Source organism: Suricata suricatta, chromosome 6 (genome assembly GCF_006229205.1).
Source record: "Suricata suricatta isolate VVHF042 chromosome 6, meerkat_22Aug2017_6uvM2_HiC, whole genome shotgun sequence".
Classification (NCBI taxonomy): domain Eukaryota; kingdom Metazoa; phylum Chordata; class Mammalia; order Carnivora; family Herpestidae; genus Suricata; species Suricata suricatta.
Genome location: NC_043705.1, coordinates 140793970 through 140800956, shown reverse-complemented (window position 1 = coordinate 140800956; position 6987 = coordinate 140793970). Strand labels below are relative to the sequence as shown.

Below are 6987 nucleotides of genomic sequence, written 5' to 3'. Positions count from 1 at the left end.
AGTGCAGAGTTCTAAGGATAATCTAGTAGTCACTGAGTTTTTCGTAAGTCTTCACTTCAGATGCTGTCATTTCTAGCACAGGTAAGCAGGCAGTCTTCCGTATGCTCAAACACTGGAATCTTTGGTAGCTACCAGATCAAGGCGGCCTGCAAACAAGAAGCCAACCATTTTAAGAATGTTTTAAGTGGACAACTTGCAAACCCCAGGGGTGGATAAACCCTAAGAACGCACAATTGTGAGCCTTGACAACCCTCACAACGGTGGCTGAAGACTGTTCATGCCGTTCGTCTGAAATGAGATCTCAAAGCAGTATAGTTCAAAATAAAAGATTTTAACAACAAATTGGCATATGCACAATTTCTCCACCAATCTGTGTGTGTCAACCATTTAGTTAACTTTTCCACTTGAAAAAATGCAATAGAAAACTGGACACCATGTTTCACTATCTCGGTTAATATTCACAATTACAGCGGCTACAACTCGGGATGCGGCATCACCAGTGCTGCCCGGAGCCAGTTTGTACTGAAGTGAAGTTCTTTACACCAGGAAGTGGTTGTTCACAACCACTGTCTAAGTGTACACATGAGCTACAATTCCTAGATTTGGGGAGAAACAAATGCTGCTCCTATCATCTGCTCTGCTTCTTCTGTTCCGTGATTCATGCTTAGAAACCTGTGGGGGGTTGGGCCTGCTGCCCCTGCCCACTTGAAGAGGCTGCCTGCTGTGCTGCTTTCTGCTTTAACATTGTCCGAACAAATGTGTAGTCATATTGGTGGTTCAGAGTCCTGAAGAGAATGTGGAATAGCTGCCTCAGGTACACGTAATCCGGGGCTTCCTCAAAGTGCAGCCCACGACAATAGTTTAAGTACATGGCAAATTCTGCAGGGAACCTCTTACACAAAACTTCAACAGGAGTGGACATCTTCTTTTCACTTATCTTTTTATATTTTTGCTTTTTTGTTGCAGCCTTTAGTCCTTGCCAGGGCAGGCTGGTTCTATTAAAATACATCAAAACATATCCTAATGATTCCATGTCATCTCGGCGACTCTGTTCAGTACCAAGGTGCGCATTGATGCTAGCATATGGGGCAGTGCCAGTGAGATTTTTATCTGCTCTGCAGGGTATGTGTTGCCTTGTCCTGTTGTCTCTGTACTTTTTGGCCCAACCAAAATCAATAAGGAATAACTTATTACAGTGACGCCCAATACCCATTAGGAAGTTATCTGGTTTAATGTCTCTGTGTACAATATTCTTTGTATGCACATATTCACTTCTACTGATCATCTGGTCAGCTAACATAAGTACAGTTTTCATTGTGAACCTTCTTGAACAGAAATTGAAGAGGTCTTCGAGGCTGGGTCCGAGAAGATCCATAACTAGCACGGTGTAGTCTTTCTCCTGACCATACCACCGTATGTGGGGGATGCCAACCCCACCTTGAAGAATCTTATAGAGTTTGCTCTCGTACAGCAACTGGGGATGCCTGGCCTTCTGAGATTCTAGCTTCACTGCCACTTCCTCGCCGTTGGTAATGTTGATCGCCAGATATATGTCCCCGAAGGAGCCAGACCCGATCTTCCGATCTTCCGTACCCGTTTATATTTCCCTCCGGCAATGAACTCGGCCTTGGAGCCGCTGCTGCTCTCCATCCTGAGAGACGAAGATGGAGGCTGCGGCCAAGCCCCGACACCTCTCGGGGGAGGACAGAGGCCGCTGGGGCTCGTCCACGGAGCAAGGCTGCGGAGGAGGGCGGCAGGAAACGGAAAGCGCTGGTTCTTTCAAGGCGTTACAGGGCCCAGGATCGGTCAAGGGGAACCCGATCACCGCCGCTCAGTCAGGCTTCTTTCTGCCAGGCCGCAGCTTAGGAGAGGGTTCTCGCGGTTACCAGGCTGGGCCACTTGTTTCTGGGCGGCTGCTGCTGCCTCGCTTTCACGGCGACGTCACGCTCCGGAAAAGGGGCGCAGTGGTTTAGGGCAGCGATACCGCTGCCACCACTGCCTCCGGCTCCCGCCCGGAGGGACCCCTGTCACTCCGCTGACACTGCCATCTTGTTACTCCGGCTCCAGCCAACCCAAAATGCCCCCCCAACTTTGCCTTAAACTCTGATGTTCTGATTCAGAGGAATGGCTGATAAACCAAATGTCAGCTACAAGAGACCCACAGAGAACTAGTTTCAATGCACATGGGTCTCTAGACACTCAAATATTGCATTAGGAATCACGCTCTCTCTGTTCACATATACCAAGGCTTGAGTTTAATTTTTTTTTTTCTTATGCCATAGAGGTACGTTCCACCAGTAAATCTCACATCAAGTTTCTGGAAAAAGCCAATGTAACATCATCATACTTTTCTAGCAATTTTAACTCAGTTCAAAAAAAATTGTTAACACCTATTTCTAGAAAAAGCTTACGAGAAATTAGAAACACAGAAGACTGCTTTTAGCTACTTCAGTAATGAAGTTTGATCGTTTTGCTTCCATATTCTTCTTTTTCCAAGTGACCAAATATCACTTATTTGTAGATCACATGACCCCTTCATCTCTAAGGGTTCAAATCCAGTTGCCTTTCCTCTGGTGCTTATTTTTAATGTTTTATTTATTTTTGAGAGAGAGCATGAATGGGGGAGAAGCAGAGAGAGAAAGAGAGAATCCCAAGCTCTGCATCACCAGGGCAGAGCCTGACACGGGGCTTGAACTCACAAACCGTGAGATCATGACCTGAACCGAAGTCAGACACTCAACCGACTGAGCTCATCTGATCCCAGTGCCTTCTTCTCCAGGTCAGGCAGTTAACATTTCCCCAGAAGGGACTCTTTATTGGACACCGGGGAACCCAAACTAGGTTCCAGACTCCTCATAATGACTAAACCTAAGGATTAATAAAGATATTTTTAAATAGTAGTTACAATTACAGTGAGTCACGTAAACACATACCAGCATCCAAAGAACCACTGGAATTCACTCTGTCATCCTTGGTGATACACGACCTTGTAATATCTTAGTGGCTTCATCCATAAAAGGCCAGAAAGATGCCCAGTGATTCCTTATTTATGGTGAAATTGATTCATGTGAAAATTTTATGTAGGAGATGCAGGCATGAGGTCTTTTAGTGCTTGAATCCCCTCCAATGCCCCCCCTCCATGCTCCTCCTTTCCAGCTCTGGTGGAGAAAGCTTTCTACCTCCGAATCCATGAGCACTACTTGAATTCAGGGACTTTAAGATATCTCTAAATCAGGATGAGGCTTCTAATGGAAGCCATGTCATCGTTTAACTAGGAGCATTTTTTTTTCTTAGAAGTACATAAAATAATCGTGCCTTTTATAACCAGTGGCGTTTTAGATTCTATGAAATACAGCAACTAAATGAGTCCCTCCAGAATTCAAGGTCTTTCTTAAAGCAGGTTAACTTTGCTATTGGATTTAATTCCTATCTCAATGGCTTTTCTCAAAATGTGCAGAAATTGCACCTGGTGGACCTAGCCATGGCGTTGAACGGGATTGGAGGGGTCACCTTGTTTACTAGGTTTGGGAAATGTTGTGTTAAAGTTTTCTCAGTCACTTGATACACTGAAATACAGTATGGGTTTGTCAGTAGGGGAGTCTCATGTTTGGCATTTCCCTGCCACCAAGCCTTTTTTCTAAGGACTGATTTGAAGAGGAATAGAAATGCTGAGAAAATGAAGCCCGAGACATTATGCAATTTGGCCGTTAAGACCTAGGTAGTAAGTAACAAGGCAGCAGGCCAGCTGGGCCCACCAATTATATTGCCGGTGTTCCTACCACACCCACTATTCCACACGTCATTTTTCAATGAAACCAATGAACTTTCGTAAGAATTTCAGAACTGACAACTTAATGGACCTTAAAGACAAATTTACACCAGAGATCAACAACCACTGATGTCATGGAAGTTTTCAGTGCAAGCGACACCCATGGAACAGGTCACCCAATTGCTCTCCAAGACCCAAAGCAGTTTTTGGAGCATCCATGCATTTCAAAGAAGGTGGAGGGTAAGGGGCAGGAGCTAAGAGACAGTCAGAGATGCCTCCCATTACTACAGGTCTCTAGTAGGGAATCTGGCAAAAGTGCGGACGCTTGCTAGCCACCAGCGGGTCACTGCTGGCTCTGCGACTTCTTCACTTCTGATGATGAAAATATCCTTATTACACTGCACTGCACCTAACATTAGCATTTTTATTGTTTTCACTCAAAAGCTCCTAAGTTATTTAGATAAGCACCATTAAACAAAAACCTGAGTAATTAGCTCTTCCGGTGCATCTTGTGGCTGCGGAGGAACTCAAAGACATTTATTAACAGTACAATCAGTCCCAGGTGGGACTTCTTGTAAACAGAGCTTAGCCCCAAAGCAACCTCTCATTAAATCCTGAACAGAAATTAGCTTTTCTCTCTTCCCGTGCCATTCTTCATCAACCAGCCCCTGCCACTTGGGTAGGGTCTTTATATCTTTCCCTCCACTAAACTACCACAAATCACTGCTAATGCAGAGTCCCAGAGGGGGCCAGAGACAACCACACACGCTTTCCGCATCCACAGACTCACAGAACTTGAAAATCAGAAGGAAATCTCAGGGATCGCCTCCCTGAATCTCCTCCCTTTGCTCACTGGAGACAGAAATCCTAGTTAATAAAGAGATTCCCCCCAAAAGCCCACAGATGGTCAGCACAACCCACATCTTCCCTCTCTTGTCCCAGTAAACTTTTCAGCCCACAAGGCTCCAAAGTGTCTCACTGAATCCAGTGCCTGGAAGTTGTCCACGGATTCCAGCTACTCTGAGTTACTTATCTACAACAAAACACCCATTTTCCCCCCAGAATGTCAAATGCTGTGAATGCCTTATGATGTCATAGCATGCACTAAAATGAGGATATTTGGGGGCGCTTGGGTGGCCCAGTTGGTTGATGTCCAACTTCAGCTCAGGTCATGTTCTCACAGTTCGTGAATCCGAGCCCCGCTTCGGGCTCTGTGCTGACAGCTCAGAGCCTGGAGCCTGCTTGGGGTTCGGTGTCTCCCTCTCTCTCTGCTCCTCCCCTGCTCATGCACTTTCTCTCTCTCTCTCTCTCTCTCTCTCTCAAAATAATAAGCACTAAAAAATAATAAAATGAGGGTATTTGGGGGGATCTTAGAAAATCACCAAAAGGAAGATTTACATGAAAAAAATAGTGATTTTTCTTTGGGAACGTTGGAAAGAAGAACCAGGCGTTCATTGGCATGTAGGGCCAACAGGAGACCTCTGCTGTCATCTGTCCTCATCAGCTCTAGGATCCCCAGTGAAGGCCACACCTGTCAGCGTCTCAGTCCCACATCTGTGACAGAGGCCGACCAGTTTCTGACCTGCGTGCAGTGAAGGAGGGCGGAAGCCAACCAACCGACCCCTAAAAGCTCCTCTGGCTCCAGACACTTCTCTTGTCTTCGGATGTCCCTCCTCCTGGAGGCGGAATTCCTCCACAGAGCAAATGTCATCGTTAACGAGGCTTTGTCCCCTGTGTCATGTAACATATGGCTGCACACACAAGATTTCAAAGAAAAGACTTCCTGTTAATTTCTCAGTGTTTTGCTAACATACGGTGTCTGATGACGAGGCGTGGAAAGAGGGGGCTCGCCCGCCTCACTCACTGGCCGAGTCACCATCCTGAAATCTTAGCAGGTGCCACAGACATAAACTCCTACCTTCCTGCCTCCTCCCAGGGCATCGTGCAAATCACAGGCTGCGAATCCCTCCTGAAACATCTCTGCTCCCTGGAAACACTTCTTCCCTTAATCTCAGTCTCCCTAACAGAAGACGTGGCTGCTCGGCCAGCCTCATGCCAACACAGAAAAAACACCAAGTTCTGGGGGGCAGCTGTTTCAGAAGGCTGAACATCTTTGAATTTGACCCTAAGTTCCTTTTTTTTTCCACTTCTATAGCTAAGAAAAACAACGTAAGGTTTCATGTAGATTAACAACAACAGGAAGAATATGTGGGTTGTTTTATTTTCCACAGGTGGACTTTATATTCTAATTCAAATTCCTGCTCTGTTGAGACTTGGAAAGTGGCATCTGTCTGCAGACGCCTCGCTGATTCTCATTGGATGTCATCCACAGAAGAGACTAAAACACTTTATCTACCTGAAGCCCTGAATAGTGGAGAGAAGAAAGCCCAAAAGATAAATGAAGGATGTCTAGATTAGACCTGAGAAGGAGAAATCGGTGAGGTAGAGTCAGAGAGACCAAGAGAAGAGTGGCAAACGCACCTGTGAGCATCACTGGGGCGACAGGATTCGCAAAACGAGGCTCCTGGCGGGGACCACTCAGAAGCACAAACTCACACTGGAGGATGCGTGCTGGCAACAGGTAGCACAGAAAAACGCCCGAGCTCATATCTTTTCCATTTTCTCCAGCCAGACAATCCACAAAAGACACCGTGCTCACAAAAAGTTCCAGATTAACTTTACCAACTATGTTATTTGTCTTTATCATTAATTAGTGCCGGAGGCAATTCCCCCTTTATCCTTTTCTCTCCCCAGATTTCCCCTCTGGATGCTAATGAAGTAAGAGATTTTTAAGTTTCACAGTCTCCGTTGAGACTTCTCTATTGGCAATAAGGAAAAAACAAATTAACGTGGAGGATTTCTTGACGGGAACAGTTTACAGTCAAACACCCACTGTTGACAGAATCATCATACCTGTCACTTCACGCCTCTCTGCCGACTGCATAATTAGTGTCATTACCAGTAAGTCATGGAAATATAAATGAGTTTGGATTATACAGCAGAAAATTGCATAAATATGAATATTTCACGAGAGCTAAGCAGTGCCACAAATTACACATGACACGGAATTGTCACTTGCTTCTAGAGGGTCTTGGATCTCTCCTCCAGTGTAGGGGAAATCTAGAAGGATGTCCTGGAGGTCATGGGTGGATGCTACTAGAAGATACGCAATGGGGGTGGGGAGGATATTCTCTTTGTAACTGATTTAAAAATACACT

General features: G+C 45.6%; 1 pseudogene; it reads right to left on the bottom strand.

Moving 5' to 3' along the window:
- Window positions 1-516: 516 nt before the first annotated feature.
- LOC115293898 lies at window positions 517-1841 on the bottom strand (annotated as a pseudogene).
- Between the last annotated feature and the right edge of the window lie 5146 nt (window positions 1842-6987).